The following is a 7,101-nucleotide window of genomic DNA, read 5'->3' as shown; positions in this document are numbered from 1 at the left end:
CAAAGAAAAAAAAAAAAAAAAAAAGAAGAAAGAAAGAAAGAAAAGAAAAAAAAAACAGGGAAAAATGAACACGGGGAACGAGCCGGGATCCTCCGATGGTCTTTGAGCGCAATAAATTACTCATTTGCCTGTCGCCGGACACGGCCGAGCGTGTCATCGTAACGTCAGACAACCCTTTATGAAGAAACCGGCGATCCCGATCGAGAAATTCAACGGATCGAATGCCTTTTCGTTACTTTTAAACGGACGTTCCCATCCAATGGGCGAAATGTCGTCACGTTGCTGCTAGGGAAACGATGATCGATGATCGTTACTGATTGAAGCGAATCTATATGTCAAACGTCTTGATGCAATTATAAATAATATAATTTTACATTTAACCGCGATGTGAACAGTAATTACGTGATTAATGTGCTGTCACGTGTATTGAATTTCCGTGAGATCGCGAATTTCCTCACGTTATTGGTGTACACACATCGTTGATTTGGCTAGAAGGGCGACGCAATCTGGAAAAGTAGGTAAGTTTTTTTTCAAGAGACGACGTTAATTCTCTCGTAAAAATTGACGTTTCTTCCGAGGTTTTTACGCGTGTCACTCGTCCAGCGATATGTTATTCGATGACGTTACAAGCGCGACATCCCGCGATTTAATTAATCAAACGAACCCTTCAACGCGTCGCTCGCTTTACAAAGTGTCGACGTTCCGATTACGGCGATTAACCGTAACAGACTTGTCGACCCGCATCTGACCACGTTGCAGAACGATCGTTTCCATTGGTAGAGTCAACTTTGCCGCTGTTGCCGGCCTGGAAAGCTCGTGGTCGCCGTCGAACGATCAACTCCCTCGTAAAGATCGTCAGATATGACATGCGTTATGGGCTAGCGTGGACTTTCCGCGACGGCTGTTTCGTAGAAATGCAGGCGTGTACGCCCGGTTATATCCACCGGCGTTTATACTCCACGATCTTTTGTTTCGTAAAGTTGCCTCGTTACCGGGTGAGTTGCGAGTCCGGTGCCATTTTATTATCGGCATCGTACAAATACGATGGCGAAATTTCCGCCGTCGTCGACGATGATCCATCCATCTCGCGAAAGAAAAGTCGACTATCTTCTTACTATTCGTTCGAGCATCGACGACGATGGATAGAATAGACACCAATGGTTCTACAAAGAAATCTACAAATAGATCGAAAATTCGTACCTTGATCCATTGACGCAGATATGGTCAGGCCGATTTTCAGCATGAAATTTTCAGCTTACTTCTTTGTAATTGACTCGGGCTATGCAAGATGAAATCAGTGACACCCATAAAGGGTGTCCATTAGTATGCTATTGAGTGGACGAAAGCGTTTATACCGATCGTTTCAGAAACGACCGATAGTTCTTGTGCGGCTATGGCGAAATAAACGATGCTATTACGATAAAATTGTCACTCGTTCTAGTTGGATTGGAAACATGTGCTATGTTCTTTTCTTTTTTTTGTTTTTCATATATTCGTGTGGATTTCCACAGAACAACATATAATGTAACGTCGATTTACAACTAGTAAAGTTTATTTTAGTATTTCTATAAATGGCGGACGAAATATTTTGTACCTTCGATTTGATATCGGTGGGATACGATTGTTAATTCGCTTAAAATTAAAACTGCTAATCGCAACCACTGCCAATCCTTATTACGAGCTGCGAACGTTTTCGTAATTCACTTTCTAATGCCTGGCTAAAATTATATCGTCACTCTTACTACTCGGTAACGGCCCCGCACCGTGTAGTATCCAATCCCTTATACGTACGCAATCAAATAGGCTCGCCACGAATGTGCACACGAGGCATGATTTATAACCGCGTTGCAATGCTGCAAAAAGATGTCTCGGTTTCGTTCATACATCGCCGTTACAGTTGAAACTGTAGCTAATGTTCGATTCATTCTCTTCACTTTTTTTTCTTTAATTCAGCAAGAGAGCATAGAGTTTCTTATTCAATTCGACGATTAAACTTCTTTTTTTTTTCAGAGAAATTTTCCAAAATTTTAGCTGAAAATTATCGTATAGTCCCAAGGTGCAAATTGTTGTTCGCGATGTTTCGTGACTTGACATTCGATCAATCGCCAAAAAATCTTTCTCGCAAATATTGTTTCTGTCTATTTTCGGAAATTTCATCCATTCCATCGTACTATTTTATTTGTAAAAGAAAGAAACCAAATGGTCTCTGCGTTAGAGACATTTGGATTTGCGAGAAAGATACAATCGCGGATCGATAAACGGTGCCGACGTTTCTAAACGCAATGGCTCTATAAGCCACGAATTGTACCGCTTGCGTACAAATATATTTGCACCTCGCACCCACTAATGATGACAAATATATATCCACGCGAGCTAGTCTGGGCGATTAATAACGAGCGCGGACACACCGAGCCATTCGTTACGTCCAACTGTACACAAACGTATATTTCAGTGTAACGGTAATCACGCTGGCTTTATACGGTGTACCCTTATTCGCGTCTGGTGACTTTTCCGCGTTATCGTGCCGAACGATCGTATACAGAAAAAAAAAGAAAAAAAAAAAGGAAAAGAAAAAACTCGATACCGATGATAAATGACGCGTGCTACGCGGTTTACGTGTCCAGAAATATCTAAACGTATCTCTTCGAGTCGTCTTGAATCGTCTGTCCATCGAAACGCTTGGATTACGATCGTTTGTTTATTCAGACTTTGATAAGAAGGTGACCACTTTGATGAAAAGAAAGAACACTTTCTAGGTTTGTCAGCTCTGTTGAAATTTAGATTTTTACACGGCTCGAATTTTGGTTAGAGCGTTGAAACAATCGAACGCGGACAAGTACGGTGACAGACATTTTCAAGACGAAAGCTACTGGGGAATTCAGGAAATGTTCAATCACCACGTACGAAGAAGGATCAATTCATTAATCGGATACGATCAATCAGCCGATTACTCGTTTATTACGAACCAATACAGGGAACGTATAAAAAGTTGATCGATTACTGTATACACGATCTATGAATCATTAATTTATCGGTTATCGTAGAGGCTCGCGAACGTTAAGAGTATCGTTCCGCTGGAATCGGTGTTGCTAATTGCTAGAGCGAGCGAGCGATCGAGCAATCGATCGATCGATCGATCGATCGACCGACCGACCGACCCTGTACCCAATATATAACTCTTCTATTTCTCTTCTTTCGTCAGTCGCCGGCACCAACGATAATCAATGTTCCGCCGTGCATCCGTTACCTATCGATACCCTATAATTTCTATTAGTAAATTTAATTACCGATACGTCCGATGCCCGGAACGCGCTTACATTTCACTCGCGACGGCCGCCGTCCGCGTCGTCTCTGTTTCTCCCTCGCGCGATTCATCGGCTCACGCCAATTTGTAACCGTTTTGTTGATAGTTAACGGACGGTTAATAGAAATACGGGTATAAGGTTAGTAAGTTACACCGTCATTAGCGTCGGCGAAATATACACGGGGGAAGGGCGGGTGAGGAAGCTAGCCGGCTTCGAGTGGAAATCGAGTGGAAGCGAGCGCATTAAGCACGTTCGTGCCTCGTAGGGCTCGCATCGATGCGATGGGAATGTCACGTGGCCGTCAACCAGGGTCTCGCGGAAAATGGACGACGTGGGTATACACCGTAGCCGTTCGTAAATTCAATTATGGAGACTCGATCCCATTAGAAGCAGAGCGAGCAGTAAAAACATCGTGAGCCGCGTACATACAGACACACACACACACGCGCGCACACACACACGGAATATCGGGCCGGAGCCGATTCAGGGATGCGTGCCGCAACCAACGGCCATCGATTGCTTCTCTCGGCACCCAGCGCCGACAGCATGCAGATATCCTCCTTTCGAAACGCCGCCGTGCGAATGCATTTTCCTGCCCGATCTCGTTATTGTTCCCAACATGAGTCCCTTCACCGTTTTCAATTAACGATATCATCTATACAGCAAGCGATACTGCTGTACGCTCGCCGACGCGCCACGCCGCTTTGCCATTCCGCGCCACGCTCCGATCATTTATCTTCTCTTTTTCTTTCTTCCCTTCTTTCTTTCTTTCTTTCTTTCTTTCTTTCTTTCGGAGTCCAGAGCAAAGGGGAAAACTTTCGATCGGAGAATTTTTGCGACGTCGTGTGCGTTTGTATCTCTCTCTTCTCGGTTGGGCAGTCGAGTTTCTTCGACCGACAAGTACCATCAATCGCGAGACACGTGGCCGCGACTCGAATCGGTAGCCACCGCGGCAAATACGAGTTTCTTATCGTCGCTGCCATAAGCGTATTTCGTTTGGCTTTTTCTGTCGAACTTCGCCGAAGAACTTGGCTCAAGCGGAGTTTATTTAACTCACAATCGGACCCAGCGGAAGAGACTCAAGCTCTCGTTGCTCTCGTCCTGCGGCTTTGGCGCGCGGGGTAGGGAGGAGGGAAGGACACGCGAGGAGCAGCCGCGGAGAACGAACCGTGGAAAGAACCGCGTCGTAAAACGCGAACGATTAATTATACCCGTTAGATCCGTTCGATCGACACGCTTTCATTTACGAAGGTAGGGGAGACGTTGGTCTCTCTCGCGGACGCTACGTCGGGCATCAACACGGAAAGGACGAAGTCGTGCCACAATTGCACCGGCTCCGGCAGGGAATTCCGGCAAGGGACTGGAATCAACGACGGTATTCCGCTTAAGTTATGGCCTCGGTTATAGCCGCCGTTCGGACTACAAATTCTCCCGGAGGTATACGGTAGGATTTGTACTTACCTAGTACGGAGACTACCTACAACTTAGTGGAATACCAGCGCGCAGAAATCTTGTTGCCAGACGGGACAAATACGCGGCCCCGGCAGAGATATTGCGTCTTAGGGCGCTACACTCTGGAAAATAGCCTAATGATCGTATTGTGACTGGCCGGTCGTCACAAAACATCCACCAGGCTTACCTCGGTTTTGCGGCTTTATTTATCGTGCCACCGGTCGTCTAACTGCCGTGTAACGGCGTAAAACGTTAACGAGGATGCAGATGCGTGTTTATTATACGTATGGGAGCAGGAGAGCTGGAAAACGTTTGTGAAAAGAAGGTTCCATGTTCTCGGTTCCGTTCGATAATTTTTCAATTTGACGTTGATTCGATTACCGGATCAACGATCGATTGAACGAAAGGATATTTCGTCGTTGCAAATTATAGTAGAAAGATAATTTCGTTGCGAAACGGGGACGTTGTCAAGCGGAAAGAAGAAAAGTCTTCGGTATCTTTTTTTTTTTTTTTTACGATTTTAATGTCGTAACCCTGCCAAATACAATAATAATAATAGTAATAGTAGCAATTATAATAAGAATCGTAATAATGATAATGATAATAGGATTATCTAAAATATGTAACCATCATTTCGATAATAAGATTATCGACAGGCGCGATACTGTATCGCGCAGGTAGCGCGTGACACCTCGTGTGTACTCGCGGCTCGACGATTGATATAATTTATTTAACGAACACGTACCGGCATCACGGATCGCCCTCGCGCGATACAATAATTTTTACTTCCACAGTGTTGTAGGAATCGCGAAGTACGATTATATTAAATATCTGCTCGACCGTATCATTTTTTTCACATTACGGCGAATTCACACATTTTTAGGACTTTCACGCGACGGGACCGCGCCGATAACGTTATATAAATATATATAATTTCGTGCGTATTAATAATAATATTTCGCTATTACTTCGATAATCAGTTTACTCTTTCTTTCTTTCTTTCTTTCTTTCTTTCTTTCCTTCTTTCTTCACTTTTTCACGCGACATTACATGTTATTATGATAATTACACGCTGTTCGTCCGTTTCGGTTCACATCGCAATAAATAAATTATCCAAATCAGGGACATCGATATATCGATATAACAGTAATAAGATTACAACCACATTTACAATATATATATATCTATACTTTATCTATATATATATAATATATATTTATATATATAGATTTTTATTTATATATATATATATAATATATATTTTTTTTTTTTCTTTTAATGCACTAACAAACCTCCCCTGCCGACGTGCGCGGTACGAATAGCGACCGTCCTCAAGCGACGCGGTTAATGTATAATTAGAAAGTACAAAGTTATAGTAATGCCTTCGTTTTATACAGAGTGAATCGTAGTGTAATATATTATTATATATCATCGATCCTACGCAACTCTACGCGACACATACAGCTACGTTCACTTACAAAGTAATAGTTGGTGGCGCGCGACTGTTACGAAACCGCCCCCTTTCTTTTTTCTTTTTTTCTCTTTTTCTTTTTTTTTTCAAACATTCGGAACTTCGACGACAGTCGAGCGTTCGCGTGTGTGCCGGCGTCCAATAGAAACACAGTTCATCGACAACCCACGCGGGGACGTTCATTCGTCGCCATGTAGATTCAACGTACTCGTGTTCCCATTCGATGCGATCGTTTACACCTGTTCTAGGAACCTAAAAGCGTTTCCGCGCGAGGTTCGATCGATGTTCGCTCGCTTCACGCCTTGGGCGAGAAGCACGCGCGACGAAACATTGTACAAAACAAATTGTGTCGTGTGTGTGCGTACGCGGACTGCGCCAAAAATTCGCTCCGTGAAAAAGAAGGGCACGCCACGCGCCTCGCAGTGTAGAACACCGTGCGAGATCCGAGAGAGAATTACTGGCCCCCATTGATTACATTATTGCGAGAGAGAAATTATGCTACGTTGATCCGTTGATCTCTCCTGTCGGTGATGATCGTCAACGGATAATTTCATACGCTATGTACAAGTAGAATCGTTACTCCGCTAGTCCTATCTATCCTTACGATCTAGTAGTTCCGTTTTCTTTCTCTTCTTACTTTTCCATCTTTTCTCTCATCTCTTGACGTTCCTTCGCGACGAATTTTCGCCGAAAATAATAAGTCGATAATCACCGGCCTGTGTTTCGGTTCGCGTGTTCTTTTTTTTTCATTTTTCTTTTTTTTTTTTTTTTCCATTGCTGGAGATTCTTTTTTGGACCGCTTATAAAATCTTTTCACAAGAAAGGAAACAAAATCAAAATCCGGCCAATTTAGACAGCCGTTCTAATCTTTCT

The sequence above is a fragment of the Frieseomelitta varia genome, unplaced genomic scaffold (assembly GCF_011392965.1).
Source record: "Frieseomelitta varia isolate USP_RPSP 00005682 unplaced genomic scaffold, Fvar_1.2 scaffold_462, whole genome shotgun sequence".
NCBI classification, from domain to species: Eukaryota; Metazoa; Arthropoda; class Insecta; order Hymenoptera; family Apidae; genus Frieseomelitta; species Frieseomelitta varia.
This window is presented reverse-complemented; position numbering follows the sequence as displayed.